We start from the raw sequence: 27,554 nt of genomic DNA on the forward strand, positions 1-27,554 counted from the left end.
ATTGTGTCTCTGGGTGAAACTGAGGAGGGAAGTGAAATGACCACGTGGTGACGCAATGCCCTACAGCATGACTGGAGTGGACTCACCTGGGATTGACATGACATTTCTTTTTCTCAAGTACTGAGAAATGTGACATTAATTCAGATGCGGAATTGAGGCTTCTTTAGCTCCTTGTAAAAACTTGAATTTGATTTCCCAGAAGGGAGAGAGGAAAATTCTGGAGCTGCCTTTAATCCCAGTCTGAAATACAAGGGAGAATTCTGGAATTGAAGGAATGGGAAAAAATGAAGAGGAAAGAGAGAGAAAACACCTCTTTTCCCTTCTTCCCCCTCCCAGCAAGAAATGTTATCAATGGGGAAACTCCTCACCAGGACCAGCCTTAGGGAAAATGGCACCCTGGGCAAAACTTGTACTTTGGCACACCCATTGCCCCAGGCCCCTGTGGGCTCCCCACTCCCCCTTTGCCCCTAGTTCCTGCACTCCCAACCCTTGCACCTCCTTCACCCCAACCCATGCCCCTCCTGTGCCCTAACCCCTACACTGTGTCCCCTTTGCCCTTAACTCCCATACTCCCCTCCTTCACCCTTAATTGCTGTACCCCTCCTGCACCCATGTGGGGAAAGTGACCTGTGTGCATGGGGCAGCTGGCATTGCTGCCTTCTTCTCTCTGGAATGCTGCTCTTCCGGGCACCCCTAGGGGCTGCGGGAGTTGAGGGGGGATGAGGAGTGACTTCAGAGCTCCTTGCATCCAGGTCACTTTCCTCCCCTGGGCTGTAGAAGGGGAGGGCAGAGAGAAGCAGCTTCTGATGCTCACCTCTGAGCACAGCCCAGGTGGGGAAAGTGTCCAGGATGCATGGAACACTTCGAGTTCCTCCTCGCTCCCCTGCAACCCTCTATGGGGCCTCGGAGGAACATTGTGGGAGGGGTTGAGCTGGGAAGAAGCAGGGAGAAATCTGGGACCCCTCCCAGGAAGCAGATTCTGACACTACACTGGCAGAATGCATCTTTGCACTGCTGCATGGTGCCCTTTGATGACCGGGTGCCCTGGGTGCCTGCCTGGGTGGCCCACCCCGAAGGCCAGCACGAACAGCAGAGGACACAGAGATACTGGCCACACACTGAGCAGTGGTAGCCTGGGTGGCATGTAATGCAGGCTCAGGGAAGCTAAGCCTCCCCAAAGCTGTGTTGCCAAGGGGGCAGTGGCAGGTTGCCACATGGGCCAATGGGGCCCATGATTAGGGCCCCTGGCCAAATTAGGCCCCTGGAAAATTCTCCCCTATGTCGGCCCCAGGGCTGGATGTGCTCTCACTCCCTGCTATGGCCGGGGGACTGCAGCTGGGGCACAGAGCTTCTCTGGTCTCAGGGCCATGGGGGGGTTAAGAAGCGAGTAGGGTGGGGCAGTGGGGGAAGGGGTGGAAAGAGATGACGTAGTTGATGGGGCCATGGGTGGAAGGCGTGAAGAGGGTGGGGCTGCAGGCAGAAGGGGGGGCAGGGCCATGGTTCCAGTGCAGGGGTCCCTGCACTTGTTCTACTTTTCCCTGGGCTTTGGCATCACTAGTCCCTGCTTAGCGAGTTGGGTCAGTGGTCCCCAAAATGTGGGGTAGGCCTCCTAGGGAGGCATAGAGGAATGTTCATGGGGGCACCTCAGGGCCTGAGCCAGCCCCCATGGAGGGCAGGGAGGGAGCACCACTCAGCTCCACTCTGCCCCTGCTCTTCCCCAACCCCACCCTCAGCCTGGGCCCCCGGCTTCTGGCCCAGCCTCGTCCCCCTTTCCCCTGTCCGCACCCCTCTTCCCAGGAAACAAGAACCCCACTCCCAGCCCTGGTTCTCGACTGCAGCTTCCGAGGGGCCGCAGACATGGATAAGAGGGCACAAGTTTGGGGACCACTGGTTTAGGTGAAGTCCTCAATCACTTCTATGCCGTCCAATAAAAGGTATTCCTCACCCACCTAGCCCCTCAGTCAGCATGGACTAGGTATGTTCTGCTGCGCTTCACTCGTACAGGAAGGATAAGAACATTTCATTTCACTGAATGCTCAAGTGATTTGTAACCTGACACCAGCCAAAACGGGTCATTCTGGCAAAGCGGCTCCATCACGCTATGTACCTAGGCAGAGTAGGCGTGTCTATGCAAACGGTCTGTTCCTGAAGTCTTTCCCCCCAGCTCCTCACTAGATGTGAGGGGGGAGCTGATTCAGACCCTGCTTATGCTTAGTATTTAAAAACTCCTTCTTGGCCCTATCTCTGCTGGCCTTAGATTTCTCCTCGTGCCCTTTTCTGACAGCTCAGATGAGGTGGCCGAGTGGTTAAGGTGATGGACTGCTAATCCATTGTGCTCTGCACGCATGGGTTCAAATCCCATCCTCATCGAAGGCATTCAGTCTTCTCTCTTCCTTTACAAACAACCATATCCCCCTTTGGTACAATGACAGACCAAACCATGATACTTCCTGCAAACAAAAACCTTCTCAGGAACTCAGGTCCCCTGCTTTAAATGAAATGTGGTGCTGAAAGAATTGTCTAGCTCTCTATATCTTATCTCAAAAGGTAACATCCTCATAATCTCACCCTGGGACCTCCCTAAATTATTAAAATGCCCCCGTCCACAGCAAGGCCACGACAGTGACCGACAGCTAGAGTGTCTAGGCCAAGCTGTTCTGAAGGAGGCAACTCAAACATTTTCTCTGCTTCCCTTAGCAAGGTCTGACTGGGAAAACAAAATCCCCCAAATTGAACATTTTCTTCTGAAAAACCAATACTAGTCTGTTTGGGGACTTTGATTTGAATGGATTACCATTATTCTCTTCTGCTCTCTGAATTATTTCAGTTCAGTCTTTGTCCTCCTGATGTGTTGCCAGGTGTTGAGTTGTGGGGGAGCGAGGCCAAGTCATGATGTCTCTTCCCCTCTTTCACAGTTTCTTCCAACTTTCTAGAAAGCTCCTTTGCTCGGATGTGAGTCAAGCAGTGTCCATTGTCTCTGTGCTATCTTGGAGAAGTCTGCATTATACACGGTTCCTGGGATAGACCTTGGGAGTGTGGATACCTTTAATGGGCCAGCAGCGAGCCTAGCTTTTCCATTGTCACACCTGAAAGGCTGGTGGTGGGCATTTCCCAACCTCATAACATATTTCAATAACGTACACAGAGTAAAACTTCATCATTTCCCAGACAAGGCTAGCATATACCATCCAACCAGGTATTAACGTTCAACAGATCACTACTTTTACAATGATACCTCACAAGACACATGTTGTACAAACCATATCATCATTATATGACAGTGGTGACTATGGGGCTTCCTCCTGACACAATCCTTGTCTTCTACCTGAAGAAACGGCCTCATTTCTATCGTTTCTATGATTCTATGATTTCAACCTCTCCACTAACATTACAAAACCAACTGCTTAGCATTTTATGGTAGAAGTTGGAGGGAATTCAAAGATCCTCCAAAGCTGTGCATTCAGGCCACCTAGTTGGGTAAATTCCATGCTCCTTATTCAGAAGAGACTTGACATGGCTTGAGGGGAGGCAGGCTTAGCTGTTCAATATACAGGTGGAGGGAGAAGGGCGCAGTACATTGACAATGTAGAACGTGACACTCATAATCGGTGGGTTTGAGTCGTAAGTGGGTGCCCTACCTACTTTGGTTGTGTGCTCTGAGAGTCATCTCCTTGCTTTCCATTTAAGGTCAGGGTGGGATATTATAACCACGTGTTCTGGCAAAACTTTTCCCCTGGCCTGCTCAGTGAACCCTTTGCTGAGAAACTTTCCATGTATCTGACTGCATGTCAGTTTCCTATATTGTTGGATGAGGCCCAAGGTGCTGGAAGGGAAATGTCCATGGAAAACTCAGATATTCCTGTTCTCCGAAAAAAAGGCAGGTATTAGTTAGACAACATTGCTTCTAGCATTCCTGTGGAATCCAAGGCGAGCTGAAGAGTTTCTGTCTATACTAGAAAGAATCATTCCATTGTAAATACAAATGAAATGAGATCTGCAGCTCGAGTCAGTGCCCTTTAAAAATATTTGCTAAGAAAAAAGCCATTCTCTCCCTTGTTGATAAGGATAAGGAGCCTTCTTTTGCTCCCAATTCCAAATGCGGAATGAATGGAGATTTTTGTTTAAAAACTTTCATTGCCCTGTGGGAATCGAACCCACGACTCAGCTGTTAAAACCCCAGAGCCCACCACTTAAAGGACCAGGTAGCGCCATTTCTTTCTGACAACCAGCTTTGGCTTTCTCAGGCTCCTACTTCGCCAGTCTCAGACGCTGGTTCAGTCTCCATTGCCCTGAAGGGACAAGAACTGAGAGTGAAGGATCCCCTGTGCTCAGTGTCACAAACCAAGCCCAAAAAATGGACGACATGGTGTCGCAATCTCAAATTATGCCTCCATCAGCATCACAGGAGCAAAACAAAGAAATCACCAGAGGAGCAATTTTCCTCTGCTTGCCTTTACTCCAGTGTAGTCCTCTCTGCTTCTTCTTCTTCTGCTTATAATCTGGAGGCTCTGTCAGGGGAAGAAATCATTGAGCTGACAGTATTTCTGGGATAGAAACCCAGAGAGTGGAGTTGATGCCAGCTGATGGGAGGCTGATTCATTTTCACAGGTCTCATGGCTTTAGCTGCCCCCTATCGTAGCTCTCATTTTGTCAGCGCTGCGCTCTCAGGAAGCTGACAAAGGGTTGAACCCTGCTTCTTTTCGGCCACTGGGGGCGTGGGGATTCCACACCAGCTGCAAGCCCTTCTGTCCTCTCCTTGTCCTGCTCGGCTACCCCAGACCCTTTCCCACAAATGGTTTCATCAGATGCTGGAGGGACCTAAGGACCTACAGGTTTCCCTCACCCACCTCGTAAGGCAAACTGTGATTCCCTTCTCTGACACTCCTGGGGCCACATATTCTTTGAGAAGCTTCTCCGCAGGAGGTCTGATGTCCTGCAAAAATGTGTGTGTGGCTTGGGGGGAACCTACTTGTCTACCCACTCTCTGGGAGCTGAGAAGCTTTTTCGGACTCTCCCCCACTATGTGAGTCAAAGAGCATCTCCCCATGGTGGGAGAACACTAAATTCCACCCTCCCGTGCTTGTTTCTCTCACCAGCTGGTAAATCAACCAGCCTTGTAATAGCTCCTGTTTGCTAGCTGGAGAGTGAAGGAATGAGGACAGAAGGCAAATGTCAGAAAAGGAATCTCAACGCACACTGTGACTGTGCCTTTGAAGAAGTGCTGCAGACAGCCTGGCTAGCTCAGTTGGTCGAACATGAGACTCTTAGTCCCAGGGTCATGGGTTTGAGCCCCATGTTGGGGGCTTGATCTTACTACCTTAAGTGTCCTTTTTTGTTTATATGGTGAGCCCAAAATGAAATGCACTTTCTTGCCTCTCAACAATCTTATGCAGGAAATGTCTCTTCCTCTTAGCTTAGATAGCACAGGAAGAGAGAACAAACTGACATTTCCACATATTCAAGGGACACCATCATAGGACCTGAGCACATCAGCCACACCATCAGGGGCTTGTTCAATTGCACATCTACCAACATGATCATAGAATATCAGGGTTGGAAGGGACCTCCGGGAGTTCATCGAGTCCAACCGCCTGCTCAAAGCAGGACCAATCCCCAATTTTGGCCCCCGATCCCTAAATGGCCCCCTCAAGAATTGAACTCACAACCCTGGGTTTAGCAGGCCAATGCTCAAACCCTGACTTATCCCTCCCCCTGAGAGATACCATCATGTGCCAGCAATGCCCCTCTGCCATGTACATTGGACAAACCAGACAGTCTCTATGCAAAAGAGTAAATGGACACAAATCAGATATCAAAAATTGTAACATTAAAAAACCAGTAGGAGAGCACTTCCATCTCCCTGGACACTCAATAACAGACTTAAAAGTGGCCATTTTTTAACAAAACAACCCTTCAAAAACAGAGTTCAATGAGAAACTGCAGAACTGGAATTAATTTGCAAACTTTACACCATCAAATTAGGCCTGTATAAAGACTGGGAGTGGCCAAGTCACTACAAAAAATAATTTTCCCTCTGTTGATACGCACACCTTCTTCTCAACTGTTGGAAATGGGCCACATCCACCCTAATTGAATTGGACTCGTTAGCATTGACCCCCCCTCCCCCACGCACACACTCTGTAAGGTAACTCCCATCTTTTCATGTGCTGTGTATTTATACCTGCCTACTGTATTTTCCACTCCATGCATCTGATGAAGTGGGTTATAGCCCACAAAATTTTATGCCCAAATACATTTGCTAGTCTTTAAGGTTGTCTGTTTCATTTAGGCCCATCGCAACCGTCTCTGCTTCTTCTTGCTCCTACCTAGAGGCTCTTCCAGGAAAACACATGGAGCCAATCCTAACTCTATCCTAGAAGCCCAGGGAGGGGTTTTCATAGCACCTCACACGAGCTGATAGGAGTTAGATTCCGTGTAACGGGGCCCTTAGCTTTTCCTGCTCCCTAGACTTGCTCTCTCAAGGCTCTTAAGCAGGAAATGTCTCCTCCTGTCTCTGAGCTTTAGTGGAACAGAAAGAGAGGACAAATTGACATTTCCATCATCCTCCGAGAGTGAGAGAGAATTTTCTCCTCTTCTATTCTAGCCTAGCTAAGAGAGGGAAACATAACCCTTCAGGGGCTCACTGTCCCCTTCAGCGATCTGTAGCTTCTCTACTTCTTCCTACATTGGTGCCAGCTCTGCATTGGGCATATAAGTACTTCCGTGTCAGATCCTTCCCAGCCCTCTTTATTGTCACAGAGATTGTTTCAGGCTGCGGACGGAGTCAGCTCTCTGCCTATCGACTGGGTCACACTGTATGCATTCCTTGTATATTTCTGTAACTCCTCGTTACTGCATTTGTGATGATTTATAGCCGGCCAGAGAGTAAAACGAGACGGCATTAAAACTTAAAAAAAAAAAAAGACCTGTCCTCAATGTATAATATTGGAAATTGTTTTGTTTTCTGTTTCTTTTTGTTTCAATTTACTGTGCTAAAAAAATCAAGGGAACAGGAAGGAAATTTGTAGCTCAGAGCTTGTGTTAACATGGTTTGAAGATGAGCAAGCTGTTGAGTGTTAAAAAATATTATGGGGAAAACGTTATTTAGAAAGGGAAAAGTGACGTTGTATAGCCAGCAGCTGTGAAGTTATCATTATAGCGATCCATGTTAATGGCCTGGAGCCAATCCCCCACAGAAACAACGGCTGAGAATTCCGGAGAACTCGGATCCAACAGGCCAGTGTTTGGTCTAGGAACAGAAAATACATGGGCAGATAACAGGTCTTAGCTGGTTTACAGAACAAAGTTTAAGCTCCACAATGATTACGCTGTGACTAGGCTAGCGATTTCCAATTATTAGGTTCTGATTCCTCACATCACAACCCTGGCTAGCCAGGAAAGGAGGGGAAATGTGATCATCAGGAAATAGATTTTTCTGACATGGAAAGGGTACACGAGGCTGTTTGTGGTTAGCTCAAAATAAACAAAAGCGAGGGGGAACACTGCTGGCTGGGAGGTAACTAGGCAGGACAAAGGGTTGGGATTCTTCTATGCTCAGATTTGATATGTAGCTGGCAATCTCCCAAATGATGGCCTATTCCATCCCTCAATATGCAGGCTAACGTTCTCCTTTTGAACTTCAAGTTTCATGAAAGGAAAAAAACAACGAGGAAGAAAGCATAGAAGCTATGGATGTATTTGAGAAAGGAGTTGGATGGAAAGAAGACAACAGGAGCCACAAGAGAGAAAGCAGCACTGTTTCTGCCTGGTTTTGAACCAGGGACCTTTTGCGCATTAAGGAAATGTGATAACCACTACACTACAGAAACCAGTTACTGTCACTTTTGGGGCCCTTTTTGAAGGCTCTCTCAGTAGCCACTACATCAGCTGGTGTCCCTTTGAAGAACAGGGAAGCAAACGGCACCAAGAACTTCTGTTTTCACTCAAACAATCATCACAAATCCTGCAAGGGCACCTCCAATTTGCGCATCTCACAATGACACAAAACACAGACAAATCTCACAACCAACAAAGCTCACATCCACTCTACTTTTTCATGGACGTTTCCCTGACAGCTTCCAGTGAGAACCACACAAAACACTGAAATGCAGGAAAATAAAGATGAGTGAGGGAAACCTGCAGGTCCTTGGGTCACTACAGTTTCTGATCAAAGTATCTGTGGGAAAGGGTTCGGCTTACTGAGGAGGACAAGGCGGTGAAAGATGGACATGCAGACGCTGTGGAAACACCATGATCCCGTAACCAATGCGCCGGGAAATCAGCACTTTGGCTTCTTCCTGCTTGCACAGAGTTGACCAACAGGGCAGCCAAAGCTGAGAAACCTGATACAATGAATCAGCGGGGAAAAGCAGATCTAGTTCTATAAAAGGGCGTAGAGCCTGGGCTTTAAGGTACAGAGTTTTCCAGCAGCATGAAGAAGGATGGGGAGTTGGGGTGGGGGGAATATTGTATTTTTTGTTTGACTTGCAAGTGAAGAATGGAAAGTAAATTTTTGTTAGAAAAAGTCCTTCCCCAACGGGGAATTGAGAGTAAGAGCACAAAATTCGAACCACTGGGGACTGCATGCACACAGATTTTTGTCAGCCATACTAGGCTTTCTCCAGCTACTGTGTCTCCATGTGACGAAGCTGATTGAAATGAGCCAATGGAGTGTGATTTAAACAGACATCTCTATACAGAGACCAGAACACTGACTTGAGATATAGAGTCTTGTGCCTTAGACCACTCAACCGTGCTGACGGCACAGAAAAACCTCTTCGATCAACCCTAGCGAGACCTGGGTTTCATTTATGGCCAGTAAAGAGCTGAGTATTATTGTCTAGATGTAGGAGTTAAAGAATTTAAACTAGGAGGAAGGGCCAGTTTTCCCATCACTTCACACCTTTGACATCCAAACATCATGACTTTCTGAATGAACCGTGCTCATTCAACCAGAAGATGTTGGGGTGGATGTAGGAGTCACTGGGGAAAATTCTCTGGACTCTGTTACGAATGAGGTCAGACCGGATGTACATAGTGATTGAGTCTGGCTGTAAAATCTATGAATCAACACCAAATATGATGTGAAATTAATCCTCAGAAACGGCTGTTCCCCATCCATTCTGATCCCAGCAAAGGGTTATCCAAGGAAGGGGCCTGTTTAGGACAAAGAGAAGAAAGAGGTCTTCCTCTCCCCGAAGGAATTAGGCTCCAGTTTCATCATGTGCTGAGCTGGCTTCTCTTTTCCCACCTACCCAGAGGGTCGCACGATGTCTTTCAATGTATTCAAGCTCTAGCTTCCTGTAGAGAAGGGGGTCTGAATCCCATTTCTCTCCATAGCAGAGACATTTTCTTGAATGTGTTCAAGGAGGCAGCATTTCAGCTCTGAACTGAGTCAGGCTCCAAGCGTGATGAAAAGTGTGGGAGGAAGAAAAATCATAGAAAAATCTAACCTGCGAAGGAAGGAGACAGCTCCTTCTAAAGGAACTCTTTGTGTTCGTTCCTGCTATGTAGAGAAGTGGCTGGATACAGCAGATTCCAACCCTTGGTCTCTTCAGGGATAAGGAAAGATCCAGGATGTCCCTTACCTGAAGAAGGGAGATGATTTCTGTGAGGGATGGAGGCCTCATCTAATGGGTTTAATCTGTCACCAGAAGCTGGGAATGGGCAACAGGGGATGGATCACTTGATGAGTCCCTGTTCTCTTCATTCCCTCAGAAGTACCTAGAATTGGCCACTGTCAGAAGACAGGATACTGGTTGCTGGACCATTGGTCTGACATAGCGTGGCTGTTCTTATGTTCGTTTTCTAGTGATTGCTCATTAAGTGAATGCAGCTCCCTTTCCCTGCTCAGGAAATACCTTTACTGTGCAAAATACCAGCGCTTTGCACAGAAAGGAGGGAAAGGTTTCAGAGTAACAGCCATGTTAGTCTGTATTCGCAAAAAGAAAAGGAGGACTTGTGGCACCTTAGAGACTAACCAACTTATTTGAGCATAAGCTTTCGTGAGCTACAGCTCACTTCATCGGATGCATACTGTGGAAAGTGTAGAAGATCTTTTTATACACATAAAGCATGAAAAAATACCTCCCCCCACCCCACTCTCCTGCTGGTAATAGCTTATCTAAAGTGATCACTCTCCTTACAATGTGTATGATAATCAAGTTGGGCCATTTCCAGCACAAATCCAGGTTTTCTCTCCCCCCCACACAAACCCACTCTCCTGCTGGTAATAGCTTATCTACCTTACAATGTGTATTCAATTCAAAGAGACTGTTGAATTGGAATTCATTTGCAAATTGGATACAATTAACTTAGGCTTGAATAGAGACTGGGAGTGGCTAAGTCATTATGCAAGGTAACCTATTTCCCCTTGTTTTTTCCTACCCCCCCCCCCGAACGTTCTTGTTAAACCCTGGATTTGTGCTGGAAATGGCCCACCTTGATTATCATACACATTGTAAGGAGAGTGGTCACTTTAGATAAGCTATTACCAGCAGGAGAGTGGGTTGGGGGGGAGAAAACCTGGATTTGTGCTGGAAATGGCCCAACTTGATTATCATACACATTGTAAGGAGATAAGCTATTACCAGCAGGAGAGTGGGTTTGTGTGTGTAGGGGGTTTTCATGCTTTGTGTGTATAAAAAGATCTTCTGCACTTTCCACAGCATGTATCTGATGAAGTGAGCTGTAGCTCACGAAAGCTTATGCTCAAATAAATTGGTTAGTCTCTAAGGTGCCAAAGGAGGGAAAGGAAATGGACACATGATGGTGCAGTAACCTAAGAAATGAAACACAACAGGCTTGTGTGGACATTGATTCTGAACAGGAAACGAATCTGATTCCCATATCATGAAAAGCCAAAAAGCCATTTCTTTCTATGGCCGGGAACAGTAAGAGAAAAGAGTTCCAACAATTCCTGCCCGTTTACTTATGAATTGTTTTATGTTATGAATAAATTTGCAACAAGATTTGTCTGAACGTGAGCTGCCTGTTATTAAAAGCTGGTTCCCCAATTCAGTTCCAACTCCTCTGCTAGAAACACCCCCAAGTCGCTGCTCACCCCAGTAGGGGCAAAAAGAGAACCCCCCACTGGGTGCTGCCCTTAACTCCAGGCTGCTGTCCCAGGGTGCGGGTGGGGACTGATTGTTTGCTGCTGGGGACGGAGACAGTATAGGCCTCTGGTGCTGAGCTCCTAGCACTTGCCCAGCCCAGGCTGTCCTCTGCGTCAGCGGCTGCTCCCCGCATGGTCTCGAGTCAGACATGCAGGGCCCCCAGGGGGACAGAGGCTGGGACAGGGCAGCAGCCTGGGTGGGCTGGGAAGATGCTGGGAGTTCTCATTCCCCCAGAACTGGCCTGGCTCCCTTCTCAACAGCAAACAAATCAGTTCCACGTCCCCTCCCAGGAAAAATCAGCCTGGAGCCAAGGGCAGCACTGGACAATTCCCTTTACTTCCCACCGAGGCGTGAGGGAACCCAGGGCGTTTCTAGAAGAACTTTTGGAACTCATGTGGGGAAAACAGCCTTTAATAACAGGCAGCTCTAATTTAAGCTAACTGGGTTTGTTTGTGTTTTACAATTCACTATCGGGCTAAATAATCCTTCAATCCTAGTGTCACCACCAGGGCCATCCTTACCCATACACAAAGGACGCAGCTGCAAATTTCCTGGCGCCCTGTGCAGCTGGGTGCTCTCCAGCCCCTGCTCCACGTCTTCTCCATAGCCCCCGCCCCTGCTCCGCCCAAGCCCCACCCCACTCTACCCCTTCCCCAATTCCCCACCCCTTATCTGCCCCACCCTGCCTCTTCCCAACCCCTGCTCCGTCCCAGGCCCTCCCCCACTCCCCTGAGGACTGTCGGGGTTACCAATCCCCCTTCAAGTCTGGCCTGCAGAGCCTCCTGGCTGAGGCGTCTCCCTGTGCTGGGCCCACTGCCCAGGGTCCCACCTCGCTCTCCCCAGCTGCTCACCACACCCGGCTCCGGACTCCTGCATCTCCAGATCGAGCTCGAGCTCCAGCTTCACTCTGTCTTAGCTCCAGCTCCACTCTGCCTCAGCACAGCTGCAGCTCTGCCTCTAGCTCCCTGAGCTGCTTCTCTGGCCCCTCTGGCTCCGGTTGCTGAAACTCTGCTCCCAGGACAGGTGTCACGGAGTCCCCGGGAGATGCTCTGGAACTGCTCCCCTTGAAGCCAGTCAGGACTCTGGGGCAGCCTCCTTTCTGTGAGCAGCCTGTCTTCAGGACACAAAGCTCACACAGCTTCCACTTTGCAGGGGGGAAGGGCCAGGCCATCAGTTGCCAGGAAACAGGGTGTCGGCCATTCTCTGTGTCCAGACCCCTGCACACACCTGCCCTCTAGGGCTCTGCAATGATCATACACCCTTATCCCACCACCTAGAGACTTAGGGGGATACATAGGTGCATAGGGGAAACTGAGGCACCCCCACAATATTCAGAGGAAACATTAAGAACAGTCCCACTTCGTCACAACAGGGTCTCCTCTCTCTGGGCTGTGCCTCTGGCTTTGGGGCTGCAGCTCTGCTCCCAGGACAGGGTCTGCTCTCTCTGGGCTGCTTTTCTGGTCCCTCTGGATCTGGCCCAGCTCTGCTTCCCAGCTAAGCTCGGGCCCCTGCTTCCTCCTTAGCTCGGCCCCACTCTGTCTGACCCAGGCAATTCCAGCTCACATGGAGGATGGGATCTCCCCGGGCTCCTGACTCCCTGATTAGCCTGCCCGCCCTGTCACTCAGGCTGACCTGGAGCACTGTTCTCTCCCCATTGTTCCTGGGGACTGTCAGTCTCAGGGTCCTGATTCCCCATCGACCCTTCCCCTTTGAGTACTGGGAGCTAGCAACTAAAACACGCCCACTCAATGTTAGTAAGGGGGCAACAGTCCCCTTACAGTAGGGTTGAATCATAGAATCATAGAATATCAGGGTTGGAAGGGACCTCAGGAGGTCATCTAGTCCAACCCCCTGCTCAAAGCAGGACGAATCTCCAACAAAATCATCCCAGCCAGGGCTTTGTCAAGCCTGACCTTAAAAACTTCTAAGGAAGGAGATTCCACCACCTCCCTAGGTAACGCATTCCAGTGTTTCACCACCCTCCTAGTGAAAAAGTTTTTCCTAATATCCAACCTAAACCTCCCCCACTGCAACTTGAGACCATTACTCCTTGTCCTGTCATCTTCTACCACTAAGAACAGTCTAGATCCATCCTCTCTCGAACCCCCTTTCAGGTAATTTAAGGCAGCTATCAAATCCCCCCTCATTCTTCTCTTCTGTAGACTAAACAACCCCAGTTCCCTCAGCCTCTCCTCATAAGTCATGTGTTCCAGTCCCCTAATCATTGGGGTTGGATTGGGCTCAAGGGGAAAAGATTTTGTGTGACAGTGTGTGGGGAAGGGGAGGGTGTGATTCTCTAGGATATAAATGATGGAACACACAGGGGTAGTAACAGTGAAGCCCCATGTCTGAGTGTTATGACCCTGTGTGGTGTTGCCATTCACCTTCCCCTCCTATGGTCTCATTTTTCATTGAATCCAGCATTTTTCAACCGATCATCATCACAGAGGTGTCCCACATGTCTCAAATACAGTGTCCCTCTCAGAGATGCCGAGGACTGGAACAGATTTCAGCTGATGGACAGGTTTGCTAGGTTTTTATACAGTTGCCTAGTAAAATGTTGTGTTTTTAAATTTATTACAAGCATCATTCCTGATCAATTGGAGAGGGGTAAGGAAATCGATTTTCATTCAAAAAAGTTTATAAACAGAAGCACTGGGATTTGAAGGAGGAACCCATTGCCAGGCAGGCAAATGTTCAATCACTGAGCTATACACTCAACAAAGAGCGCCTCGGATAGCCCGGACAAGGGATGGGTTTGAACCTGGAGATTTAGTACACTTTATATATATATACAAACACCACAGCTTACAAAATCACCACACCTGCCCTCTGTCACCAGACGACAGCAACAACTTTCCTTGGAGCACACACTGCTCCCCGGCTCCATGCCCTTCAATCTCTCTAGCATTGCCCCAATCCCTTAGCGGTACAGAGCACAGGTAACTAGAACCCCTTCATCCCGACAGAATTAATGGCCAAATAATTCCATTTAGACCAGAAACGCAGAGCTCCTTTGTCAGAGCAGATGTACATAGTGATCTAGTCTGGCTGTAAAATATCAACACCAAATATGGTGTTAGATGAATCCTCAGAAACGGCTGTTCCCCATCCAGATCCCAGCAAAGGGTAATCCAAGGAGAGGGGCTGTTTAGGAAGGAAAGAAGAAAGATGTCCTTCTCTCCCTGGAGGAATTGAGCTCTGCGCTTTGGACAGAAAGGAGGGGAAGGAAATGGCCACACGATGGCAGCAGAAATGAAATGAAACACAAGAAATGAAACACAAAAGGCTTCTTCTGTGCACATGGATTCTGAACAGTGAGGGAACCTGACTCCCACATCGTGAAAAGTCACAAAGCCGTTTCGTTCTATGGCAGGGAACACTAGCAGAGAAGAGTTCCAATAATTGTTGCCTGTTTACTGTCGATTTTTTTTACATTATAGAGAAAATTGTAAAAAAATTAGTCTGAACCTGAGCTGCCCGTTTTTAAAAGCTGGCTCCCCAGTTCAGTTCCAACTGCTCTGCTAGAAACCCCCCACCAGGTGCTTGCTCACCCCAGGAAGAGAAACAAGAGAAACCCCCACTCGGCACTGCCCTTAGCTCCAGGCTGTTCTCCTGGGGTGAGGATGGGGACTGATTGTTTGCTGCTGAGCAGGGAGCCTCTGGTGCTATGTTCCTAGCATCTGCGCAGCCCAGGCTGTCCTCTGTGTCAGCTGCTGCTCCCCACATGCTCTTGAGTCAGACATGCAGGGCCCCCAGGGGAACAGAGGCTGGGACAGGGCAGAAGCCTGGGTTGGGCTGGGAAGGGAAGATGCTGGGAGTTCTCATTCCCTGAGAACTGGCCTGGCTCCCTTCTCAACAGTAAACAAATCAATTCCATGTCCCCTCCCAGGATAAATCAGCCTGGAGCCAAGGGCAGCATGGGACGATTCCCTTTACTTCCCACCGAGGCATGAGACAACCCAGGGCAATACTAGAAGAGCTGATGGAACTGATGTGGGGAAACCAGCCTTTAATAACAGGCAGCTCAAGTTTAAGCTAAGTGTTTTTATCAATTTTTACAACATTAAATAACCCTTCAATCATAGTGTCACCATCCATAAAATTGCTTCAGCTTTGTAGTCTACCAAGTGCAAAACTAAACATCTCTTCAAATCCAAGGGTGTGGAGATCAGTCAGTGTTCAGAGTCATCCCACATGAAAGAACCATGTTGTGGTTCAGACCGGCCCCATCATGTGGCCATTGACTTTCTCTCTTCTCCCTTAAAAGTTTTAGTATTTTGCATCAAAACTTTCTTCCCTCAGGAGAGACCTGGGAACCAGGGCTGCCAGCCAGACAAACACCTTTAAGAGGAGGCATCCCTCTCCCTGTCAAAAAATGATCTCCCTCCTTCAGTTCAGTGACAGCCTGAATTGTTCCTTGTCCCGGAAGAGCCGGAGGATTGAAAGCAGCAACATCAAATCCTGTGTAGCTCGCAAGAATGAACACAAACACTCCCTTGTGTCTGAAGAGAGGTTTAGTTTTTACCCTTGGTAAATGACAAGGCTAAAGGGAAAGGCACAAGATATAGAGTGAAACACGACACAATCATCACAGTTATGCCCATAGTGATTGCAAAATTTTTCATATATTTATTATCATCAGTGTATTATTTTCTCTGGAATCTAGACCATGACTATACCTTGACCAAGAAATTTGGATCTTGATAAAATAATCAACTACCCCTGGTTAAGGCAATGGACTTGATACCCACCCGGGTGTCCCTACACAGGTACAAGTACTAACAGATGTAAGCAGAGTCAGGATGAGCTCCACCCTGACATCTGGTGTTGAGGTGTGGCAAGTTGTGGAGAAGAATTTCAGGGGCCGATCTCATTTCCATAGGCACACCCACCCCGCCTAGAATGAGGCCATAACTGCCCAAATGGTCACTTTGGCTGCTGTGGGATTCCCAGTGTCTCTGTTATTGGGGCGGGAAGAATAAATTGTTATTACCCTGATTATGGGAACTGTGCTTGGAACTGTACTTGGCCTTTTGTTATGATGGAGGGACTCACCATCAACTAAGTAGCACTCGCTAGGCAAGGGACATGGGTTCCAAAACTCTGTGAAATGAGAGAGGCTTGAGATGGTATTAGTACCTGGTGGTGTGGGACCCTTTGTGAGGGCCTGAAACACTGCTTGCATCTCTGTCTCTCTCCACTGTGGAATGTCAGAGCTAATTTTGGATCTATCAAGAGTCTTACTACAGGTACTGTGCTGAATTCACTTTGGCCTTATGGTGCACCAGCACTAAGGCTCCCACTACTATGAGCTGAAATCACTGAGAGCTGTGTTAAGTAGTGGGGAGCCGGAAGATCTAGAGTGCAGTGGTGCTGTTTGTGGATGGGCTGGCGGAGCGTTGGTGACACAGCGAGGTGAGCTGTGTAGAGCAGAGCCCTTCGTGAGTGTTCATGAGATGGCGAGCTGTGCAGAGTGGAGCTGGTAGTGGTGGAGCGGAGCCCTGTGGGGCAGTCAGCTTCAGTACGCGTAAGGTGCCCCTTACCTCTTTCCCGCACACACAGGCACATTTTAGCCAGACTGGGGAGTAACACTCTGCAGATGAACTTTTGATCTCTGGGGCTGGACTTTTTGGACTTTGGGTGATTTGTGGATTGCTGGACTCAAGAGACGTTTGGGTTCTGGGACTCAAGAACCCGAGGGAAAGGATGTGGCCCAATTTGCTGGGGTGGGTCTTTGCTCATGGTTTGGTTAATGAACACTAGTTGTGGTGTTTCCCCAATTTAATGCTGATGTCGTTTACCTCATGTTATTAAAGAGTCTCTGCTACACCGAGACTCTGCTTGCGAGAGGGGAAGTATTGCCTCTTTGAGGTGCCCAGGGGGTGTGTAAGATTTTCCCAGGACACTGGGTGGGGGCTCGAGCCAGTTTTGCATTTGCTTTGATGAGAAGGAACCCCTGTGTACTGAACCCAGCCCTTGCTGCTATCAACTTGGCCTGGCAGAAGGGTTACACAACAAGGGCTGCCTTTTAGCCATAGTTTTTAATCAGGGCAAGAAATTGATACAAACCCGTTACATCATTTCTCAGCCCAAGGCCTTCACCCAGATTCCTTAGGGCATTGCGCCACCACGTGAATGTTTCATTTCCCTCCTCAATTTCACACAGAGACACAATTTCCTTTGCACAGATCCATGAACTGTAAAACCTCCCTGTGTCTCTTGTCTGAGCCAGGGCATTCAATTCCATTGAAACCTTCTCTCCTGCAATGGCAATAGTCAGACAGAGGGGATGTAGCTACCTGCATCCCTGACAGTGACTCAGAGAAATCCTGACCCCTGTTATTGGAATGATGTGCTGGAGATTTGAATAGGAAAGGGACTGTCTGACTTGTCGAAGTGGGGAATGAACAACAATCTAATGCAATGTCATTAACCACAAACACACTCCGATCATGCTCCAGCCGGAAGAGAAATGGGCAGAAATTCTCGCTGTTCCGCCATGGACACACTTGTGCTGGGGAAGCTGGTCTGAGCAAGCAATTTGAAGTGACAAATCTGTGAGAAGAGAATCATAGTGTAGCTAAGCAGCTGTCCATCAAGTAGTTGTGGCCGAGTGGTTAAGGCGATGGCTTTGAAATCCCTTGGGGGGGTCCCTTGGGGGGGTCCCCCCCCACGCAGGTTCAAATCCTGTCAACTACAGAAAGGTTAGTGTGTTGTCATCACTGTTGTTTTTGTGTGTGAGCATCCACAGTGCGAACTGGAGCCAGCTCTGGCCTCACTCTATCGACATGTGAGACTGCTCTAGCACTTAGGTGTATTTTTATCACTTAGCTAGTTACAGGGGTATAAAAACGAAGAATCAAAATCACAGTCCACCTGTGTAGGGGCCTGCTCTCACTAGGATAGTCGGAGGCCTTGTTCTTAGGCTAAGGCCTTTGGCTAAGCAGCAGGGGCAGCCATAAGCTGGGAAGCGTACGGTCACATTGTCACATCCCAAACCAGACACACTGAAATAAGGTGGTATTGAGCGGTTAGGAAGAAGATCCTCTCCAGAGAGTGCCCATCACCACTACATAAAGAAACGGCTCTTAAGATGGTTAAAGAAAACTTAGTTTGCCAGCATCCTGTCTGGCAAGAAATCACTTATCAATGGTTGTGGTTGTGAAACCCTCATTTCTGTATGTTTTATCTTTATGCCCCCCAGTTTTCTATTGTTAATCTGTCTGGTTCGCTAATTGTTTCTGTCTGCTGTATAATTAATTTTGCTAGATGTAAGTTAATTAAGGTAGTGGGATATAATTGGTTAGAGAATTATGTTACAATATGTTAGGATTGGTTAGTTAAATTTCAGTAAAACGATTGGTTAAGGTATAGTTGAGAATATTATTATATAAACTGGGGTCAAACAGGAAGTGGAGGGGGAATTGGAATCATGCTTGCTAAGTGGGGGGACGGGAAACAGGGACACAGGCAAGGCTTTGTGGCATCAGAGCTGGGAAGGGAGATACAGGGTAAATGCTCTGTGGCATGAGAGCTGGGAAGGGAACACTGGGGAACAGACTCTATTGGCGTATAGAGATAAGCCCAACTGGTGTGAAGGGCTCCGAAATATGCTTGCTTGGAAACTAACCCCAATAAACATCGCCTTGTCTGCGCTTTGGACTTCTGGTCTTTTGCTGCTTGCCTGACAAGAACCAGGGAAGCGGGAGGGTTGCGGGAAAGCTCTTTAACATGGACCATAGTGTGTCCACAGTGTGTCACTCCATGTTGTTGGCCAAGTGATCACAGCACCTGGAGGGGTTTTGCTACTTGTCACTAGCACAGTATTGTAAGAGGCAGCCCAGATTCAACAGCCCTGCCTGCAAGATGAGTTACAGCAACCTTAACCTTGTTTCCGTGTTCATCCGATGCCTCCTTTCAACTCTTGTCAGCAAAAAGACCTGTTCCTTTTGCAAGCATGTGTATGGCTAGTCAAAGGCGGGTTTCTCCGTTAACAAAAAAGATTGACCAAAAGGTGACAAGAGGAAACACGTTCAGCAAGGCAGCACTGGATGCTGGATCCTGAATTTGCTCTTTATCCAGCAGGTTTATTGGCAAGCTCTGCCACGCTGCCACTCTCTGGGACTTCTCCTGTAACTGCTCCATCTTTCATCAACAATAAAATGAAAGGTGGAAGGACAGTAATTCTCCATTTCCTGCAAGCCCTGCAGAGAATCCTCTAGAAGGGTCTCTGTGCATAGACATTTCTAGTGAATTGCATGGGTGTGGGACACAGGCTCTGGTGTCATAGCAATTGCAGTCGAAGCAACCTCCTTCCCAACACCAATAGCCTTTTCATCAACTCCAGGCTGGTGATTTGATTCTCTCCAATGCTCCTCTGCAAAGAAGCCTTTTCCTTATTAAGCAATTACTTACATTGCCAAGGGAGGTCTCTTCTGTTTCCTAGCAAGACAGAGGAAAACACGAGCAGAGGAGACAAAAGCTATACAACAAGGCACCACTGGGAGTTGAACCCAGGATCTCCTGTTTACAAGACAGGTGCTTTAACCTACTAAGCCATGGTGCCTTCCTCAACTAGCTATTTGCAACTCTTCCCCTTGATGGTCCAAGACAACACCTTCAAATGCCAAAGTACAGACGTTCCCCATTTCCCACAAAACTTGCAGACCTTGAGCGGGCTGGCTCTCTGTGCAGGGAAAGCCACAGCTGAGTTGACAGAGGGCTTCTAATATGCAATTCTCCCACAAGCTGCTGTGATCCTAGAGTGGTTAGTGCTCTGGGTTTCAGTCACAGCAACTTCAACTCAACTCTGAGTCATGGTAACTTTCCATCAGCTCCAGACTTAGCATTTGCCACTTTCCAAGGCTTCACCACAAGGAAGCTCTCTCTCTCTTGAATGAGCACTTACAAGGATTGTGCTGTGAGGTCTTTTCTTTTTATGAGAAGAGATACAAAAAAAGGAGCCTAGCAGACAAGCCAGTTTCAGCAAGGAAGAACTGGCAGGCCAAGCAATGATCTCCTGGTTCGTAGGAAGGCTCTTCAGCCAGCTCTTCCCAAAGATCACTATCTAGAGGCCAATTGCCACAGAGACCGATTATGGTTACAGACCCATCCTGAAATTAGAGCAGGATATTTTCAAGCTTTATCTCATCGTAAAGTAACATAATTCAAACATGGCATCACAGAGGGGAAAGCACTCCTTCATTTCATATTCATTGCTACTGATCTCACTGACAAACTTCCTTTTCTCGGTGCTGCTTTGAGCACTTCAGGGAGTTTTTCCTCTTCTCCCTTCCAGCTGTGGTTATGGGACTGCAGCAGCTCCCCAGGTGGCCAACTTTGTTCTTTCGCTTACATCCTTCACTTCTTTGGATGAAGCCGTGTGTGCCACCAGCTTACTTCATAGCTGAGACCTCAGGTACCAGCAGGTAGTTACAAAGGCTATTCCCATTGCCATCAGTGGGAGGTTATCCTGGGCTGCCAGGGCTGCAGGACGTGGCCCATGATCAGTCAAGCTGCTACAGCAGCTGTGCTCTTATGTGGTGAGTCCGGCAGCCTATTACCAAACTGCTCTGCCCTCGCCTGCAGGGCGGCCTGACTTTCTGAGAATCTGGCAGAAGAGTTACTCTGGGGTAGAGAAGGAAAATGTCCTCAGCAGTCACAGCCGGCAGGAGCAGCAAAGGCTGAGTATCAGACACACTTTTTCATCAGGACAATAAAGGTGTACAGCCTCCTGATATATTCTCAGTTTACTCCCCCTCCCAACGAAACCCTATTCTGCTCTATTACGCTGTCATGGGATAAAAGAGGAGGTCCTCTCGTGGATCAATAACTGGTTAAAAGGTAGGAATAAATGGTCAGTTTTCAAAATGGAGAGAGGGAAATAGTGGTGTCCCCCAGGGGGTTGGTACTGGGATCAGTACTCTTCAACATATTCCTAAATGATCTGGAAAAAGGGGTAAACAGTGAGGTGGCAAAATTTGCAGATGATCCAAAACTACTCAGGAGAGTTAAGTCCAAAGCAGACTGCAAAGAGTTACAAAAAAACTCACAATACTAGGTGAAAGGGCAACAAAATGGCAGAGGAAACTCAATGTTGATAAATGCAAAGTCATGCACATTGGAAACCATAATCCCAACTATACATGTAAAATGATGAGGTCTAAAATAGCTGTTGCCACTCAAGAGAGGGATCTTGGAGTCACGCTGGAGAGTTCTCTGAAAACATCCACTCAATGTGCAGCGGCCGTCAAAAAAGCAAAGACAATCTTGGGAATCACTAAGAAAGGGATAGATAGTAAGACAGAAAAGACCATATTGCCTCTATATAAATCCATGGTACGCCTACATCTTGAATACTGCATGCAGATGTGGTCGCCCCACCTCAAAGACATATTGGATTGGAAAAAGTTCAGAAAAGGGCAACAAAAATGATTAGGGGTATGGAGCATCTGCCATATGAGGAGAGATTAATAAGACTGGGACTTTTCAGCTTGGAAAAAAGACGACTAAGGGGGGATATTATAGAGGTCTATAAAATCATGACTGGTGTGAGTAAGTAAATAAGGCAGTGTTATTGACTCCCTCTCCTAAGACAAGAACTAGGGGCCACCAAATGAAATTAATTGGCAGCACGTTTAAAACCAACAAAAAGAAGTATTTTTTCACACAACCCACAGTCTACATGGTGAACTCCTTGCCAAAGGATATTGTGAAGGCCAAGAGTATAACAGCGTTCAAAAAAATGAAGCAGATATATTCATGGAGGATAGGCCTATCAATGGATGTTAGCCAAGATGGATAGGGATGGTGTTCCTACCCTCTGTTTGCCAGGAACTGTGAATGGGCGACAAGGGATAGATCACTTGATGATTACGTGTTCTCTTCATTCTTTCTGAAGCACTTGACATCGGCCACTATGGGCTATAGGGACCTTTGGTCTGACCCAGTATGGCCGTTCTTACGTCCTTCTGGCCCTATGCTCCTTTCATATATATTCCTGGGATTCTGCCTTACAATGTGTCCCTGAGATCTCACTCAAAATGCCCCAGACAGGCAAACGCTCTGGGATCCTGAAGCCTCTGCCACCCATGTTGTACCTTGTCGCTCATCACTACCCCTTGATGCTGCTCCTTTCTCTAGACTGTGAAAAGGGGGAGGCAGTGCAGGAGCCTTCTGGGGATGCAGATCCAACACTTTGGGAGAGACAGATTGTTTGAGGCATCAGATTGCTGTAAGCCGCGGGAGGCCAACCTGTGGCTCCAGAGCCACGTGCGGCTCTTCAGAAGTTAATATGCGGCTCCTTCTATAGGTGCTGACTCCGGGGCTGGAGCTACAGATGCCAACTTTCCAATGTGCCGGGGGTGCTCACTGCTCAACCTCTGGCTCTGCCACAGGCCCTGCCTCCACTCCAGCCCTTCCAGCCCACTCCCCTGAGCCTGCCGTGCCCTCGCTCCTCTCCCCTCCGCCCAGAGCCTCCTGCATGCCACGAAACAGCTGAGCGGGCGGTGCGGGGAGGGAGGAGGAGACACTGATCGGCGGGGCAGTCGGTGGGTGAGAGGCAGTCTGTAGCGGTGCATTGGGTTCTTCTGTCCTAAGTGCAGGACCCTGCACTTATCCTTATTGAACCTCATCTGCTTTCTTTTGGCCCAATCCTCCAATTTGTCTAGGTCCCTCTGTATCCTATCTCTGCCCTCCAGCGTATCCTCCTAGTTTAGTATCATCCGCTAATTTGCTGAGAGTGCAATCCACACCATCCTCCAGATCATTTATGAAGATATTGAAGAAAACTGGCCCCAGGACCGACCCCTGGGGCACTCCACTTGACACTGGCTGCCAACTAGACATGGAGCCATTGATCACTACCCGTTGAGCGCAACAATCTAGCCAACTTTCTACCCACCTTATAGTGCATTCATCCAGCCCATACTTCTTTAACTTGCTGACAAGAATACTGTGGGAGACCGTGTCAAAAGCTTTGCTAAAGCTTTGTTGATTTCTATTGTGTGTGTACACGAAGGTTTGAATGTGTAACAGGTACGTTTGGTAAAGCTTAGCTATTTTATGTTTGTAACAGGCTCTTGCCCACCTCCAGCAGAGTTTTCAATCACATACTATGGCAACTTACCAAATGTCATGCAAACTAGTCCATTCCTTCCCATAGTCAATCTCTGACCAGAATGTTAGAATGAGGCAGAGAACTGGGAAAGTATCACAATAGGAACACATTAAAATCTGGGATTAATCAAAGATGGGATGCAGACAGAGCCTGTCCTATAGCTGGTGAAGTGACAGGGACACACTCCCACTCGTCCTGGTTCTGAAATAACAAGAGAAGCAGGTCAAAGAGAATGAGCTCATGTGGGAGCTCTAGGTAGCTGCCCTGTCAGTGCATCACACACCTGGGAGGTGTTACACAAAACACAGCACTTCCCCTCTGGAAGAGAAACCCTTCCCCCCACTGCCACCACTTCATTATACTATCCAGGGGGCTGTTTCTCCTGCAGGACTTTGATCTCTCTGGGTGGTCCATGGTGATTCATAAAAGAGCCATTAGGGGAGCAGGAGTCATCCCAATAGAAATCTCTTCACTTCTTTCTCAGTGCACCTTCTTAGCCCTGGCTTTGGGTGCTTTGAAGTTGGCTCTCCAGTCTTGATTTTAGGTGGGATCTTGACCACCTTCTGGGGCTTGGCAGATTACACCTTTTGAGGGCTTTTCTCTGCCTTTTTGGTCCCCCCGGCAGTCACCGCATTCTGATGATTATTCCTAGGCATGGGTGTGGTGGCCTTCCTGTGGATCTTGGCAGCTTTAGCCAGCTTCTTGGTGGCTATATTCCTGCTCAGAGCCACTGTCTTCTTCTCATGCCATGTCCTTGTCCTAGCTGCTGGTTGAATGTGAAGGAGCCAAGGTGCTGGTGACTTTAGCCTGCACCAAGTTGCCTTTGCTCATCAGACTCCTGAACCCCAAGTGGATGTGGTTCTTGTTCTTCTGCACAGCATAGCTGTTAGGGGGCTTATTCCTTCACCCACTTCCTTCCCTGGTCCTTCTCGCATGAACAGAGAGCAACAATACCTGAAGTCCAAAGGTGCAAACAATTCGATGTTTATTGGGGTGAACTTCCAGCAAGCATGATCCCAGTTTCCTTCCTTAGTGTCCCCCTTCCCAGCTCTGACACCACAGAGCCTTACACCTGTGTCCCTGTTCCCATTTCCCCCTTTAGCTCAATATGATTCCAATTTCCCCACCCGGGAGTTCTGCTTAGCTATACCTTAACCAATCATTTCCTGAAATTTAACTAACCAATCCTAACATATTGTAACATGATTATTTAACCAATTATATCCCACCACCTTAATTAGTTTACACCCAGGAAAATTAATTATACAGCTGACAGAAACAATCACAGAATTAGACAGAGATGATACAGACAAACAATAGGGAAATGGGGACTACAGTGATAGAACAAAGACAGAAATGAGGATTTCACATCCCAGCTATTGATAAGTGAGTTCTTGCCAGACAGGATGCTATCAAACTAAGTTTCCTTTTACATCTTCTAGGCACTTCCCTTTCTCTGGAGGCGATAGGCATTATCAGGACAGGATTGTATTACTATCAGCCCAACAGCACCTTATTTCAATGTGACTGGCTTGGAATGTGAGGAGGTGACCGTTCACTTCCCAGCCTTTGGCTGCCTCTGCTGCTTAGCCAAAGGCCTTAGCCCTAAGCACAGGGCCTCAGACTGTCACAGTAAGAGAAGGCCCTTTCACTGGCAGACAGTGATTTTGATTCTTTTATACCTCTAGAACTAGCCAAGTGATAAGAATACACCTAAATTCTTAGAGTACAGGCCTTTACAGACAGGCCTGAATATCTATATCCTAACAATAGCCCCTGGAGAACAGGGATCTGCAAATGTGTATTCATATTATAGCTTTGTTTAATTTATGAAAACATAAACTAGACACAGAAGACTGGAATGATTTCAGTTGATAGCCAGGTTTGCTATGTTTTTATGCATTTGCACAGTGAAACATGGAGGGTTTACAGTCATTTCAAGAATCCTCATACAGTGGAATTCATGAACATAATGGAGAATGGAAATGAAAATGTTTTCCTTTTTTTTTTTTTTTTTTTAAAAAAAGAGCTTATAAGAGGGCACTTGAATTTGAACCACAGACCACTTGATTTGCAGTCAAACACTCTACCACTGAGCTATACCCCCATAACAACAATGGGCTGGAGTCATGATCTCCAGGACTTTGAAGGACAGACCCTGCTTCAGCGAGCTCCTTTTCTACTCCCAGAACACAGGTAGTTTTAATAATGGGGTTTGATTAAACTTCATAAATGTGGTAAACACCACAACTTGCACACCCAATGACACAGCTTCTCCCACTGACATAGCTCCTACCTCCTGGGGAAGTGAATTAACTACACTGACAGGAAAACTCTCTCCCATGTTAAGGAAAAGTTAGCACATGTGACTCCATTTTGGTTTGGGGCCCACCATTGTCTAAAAGAAAGCACATCATGCACCAGGAGGAGTGTTCCTTAGATACCGCATTCCTGTGAAAATCCTCCTCCTTGTCTCCAGCCTGCCTTGACTCCTGGTATCTGTTCTTTGTCTGTCCCTAACTCCCTATCTCCTGGCCTTTGATGTGAGGCCTCCTGATAATAAAAGTTACTGATGCATGGCTTTAGGACCATGCTGTGTAATTAACATACTAGTTTAGCACGAGGAATGCACCAAGCAGGGATAGGTGGTAGATAAGAAAAGGGTTTGTTTCTTGGCTAAGGTTTCCAACGCACGAGGGCAACATGCTTTGCTAAAAAGTATATAATCTTTGTACAATCTGTATTTGGGGTCCCCTCCTGGCTAGCAGGGGGCACCACGCTCGAGCATAATAAACTTGGCGTTTTTTGGGAACTCTGCAGTTGTGGACTTTGTTTATGTGCCTCAGCCTAGATTCGAACTGTGCGTGTCCTACCAGGTGTAATTTGTAGCAGTTGTGTGCGTGTCCTATCAGGTGTAATTCGTAACACCCATCAGCACAGAGCAGTGGTTTTCAAACTGTGGGACAAGATCCCAAGGTGGGTCGTGACCCTTTTTTAGTGGGGTCACCGGGGCTGGCGTTAGACTTGTTGGGGCTTGGGTCTGAAGCCAAAAGTCTGATTACCCGCCACCCAGAGCTGAATCCCTTAAGCTTTGCTTTTGCCCTCCCCCGAGTGGGGCAGGGCTTGGGCTTCAGCTTTCGCTCCCCCTGGCCCAGTGTGGAGGGGCTTGGTGTTTGGTCCCTCTTCCCGGGGTTATGTAGTAAGTTTCTTTGGCAGCGGGGGGTTGCAGTGAAATGAAGTTTGAGAAACCCTGGCAGAGCATCTTCATTACCAAGCTGCAGCAGCGTAGACTCAATGTTTGAAATGTAGACTTGTCCTTGGCCTGAGAGGAAGACTAGACTTGGCTCCCTGGGTGCTCAGGCACTGAAAGTACAGCCATGAAGACACCACACACCAGCCTCCCTAGTTGGCAAGAACCAAACCTCCACAGAAAGACCCCCATGGTTTCCTACTCCAGCTCCCTAAGCACTCAGCCACAACCACTTAATACAGGGGCTTTTCTACACTGTGGTTCTGTTCTCATTGAAAGGTCGTTTCCAATTGTTTGCTCAGACCAGCTTACCCAGCACACTCACTGCTGTGCAGTTCTGTAAGTGTGGCCATGGCTGAACAGCGAGAATTTCTGCCCATTTCCCTACTGGCTGGAGCATGGTTAGAGTGTGTTTGTGGTTAATGATTTTGCTGTAAATTTGTTCACTCCCTGCTTTGACAATTCAGACAGTCCCTTTTCCTGCTGTATCTCCAATAGCAGGGGTGGGTTTTCTCTGGGTCACTGAGATTTTGTGGGGAGTTGGTGGCTCCTTTCTTTCCTCACCCTGGAGTAAACCTAGCTTTTTATTCCATCGTTCATGTTTCATGGAATAACAGCAGCAGCATGAAGAAAGAGGAGAGGGAATATCTCACTGTCGGGGCTGAAGGTGGCCACATCTCCTCTGTCTGACAGTTGCCATTGCAGGAGAGAAGGTTTCAATGCAATTGAATGCCCTCGCTCAGACTAGAGACACAGAAAGGTTTTGCTGTTCATGGATCTGTGCAAAGGAAATTGTGTCTCTGGGTGAAACTGAGGAGGGAAGTGAAATGCCCACGTGCTGACGCAATGCCCTATGGCATGACTGGAGTGGACTCACCTGGGATTGACATGACATTTCTTTCTGTCAAGTAGTGAGAAATGTGACTTTAATTCAGATGCAGCGTTGAGACTTCTTTAGTTCCTTGTAAAAACTTGAACTTGATTTCCCAGATGGGAGAGAGGGAAAGTCTGGAGCTGCCTTTAATCCCGGTCTGAAATACAAGGCAGAATTCTGAAATTGAAGGAATGG

At 47.8% G+C, this 27,554-nt stretch overlaps 2 protein-coding genes and 5 non-coding genes across 10 annotated transcripts in view; 3 read left to right on the top strand and 4 right to left on the bottom strand.

The window, feature by feature from the left end:
• Positions 1-27,554, top strand: part of LOC102943236 (zinc finger protein 883) — a 2,438,435-nt gene that overhangs the window by 264,219 nt on the left and 2,146,662 nt on the right. The gene's annotated exons all lie outside the window — the stretch shown is intronic.
• Positions 1-27,554, bottom strand: part of LOC114020163 (zinc finger protein 501) — a 1,907,800-nt gene that overhangs the window by 230,220 nt on the left and 1,650,026 nt on the right. The gene's annotated exons all lie outside the window — the stretch shown is intronic.
• Positions 2,289-2,370, top strand: TRNAS-GCU. Its single transcript has one exon. It is a non-coding gene; the product is annotated as a tRNA-Ser (tRNA).
• On the bottom strand, positions 7,757-7,829 carry TRNAI-AAU. Its single transcript has one exon. It is a non-coding gene; the product is annotated as a tRNA-Ile (tRNA).
• TRNAS-UGA lies at positions 17,717-17,816 on the top strand. Its single transcript has one exon. It is a non-coding gene; the product is annotated as a tRNA-Ser (tRNA).
• On the bottom strand, positions 19,610-19,683 carry TRNAT-UGU. Its single transcript has one exon. It is a non-coding gene; the product is annotated as a tRNA-Thr (tRNA).
• On the bottom strand, positions 25,271-25,342 carry TRNAC-GCA. The gene has a single exon. It is a non-coding gene; the product is annotated as a tRNA-Cys (tRNA).

This window comes from Chelonia mydas, chromosome 28 (genome assembly GCF_015237465.2).
Source record: "Chelonia mydas isolate rCheMyd1 chromosome 28, rCheMyd1.pri.v2, whole genome shotgun sequence".
Classification (NCBI taxonomy): Eukaryota; Metazoa; Chordata; order Testudines; family Cheloniidae; genus Chelonia; species Chelonia mydas.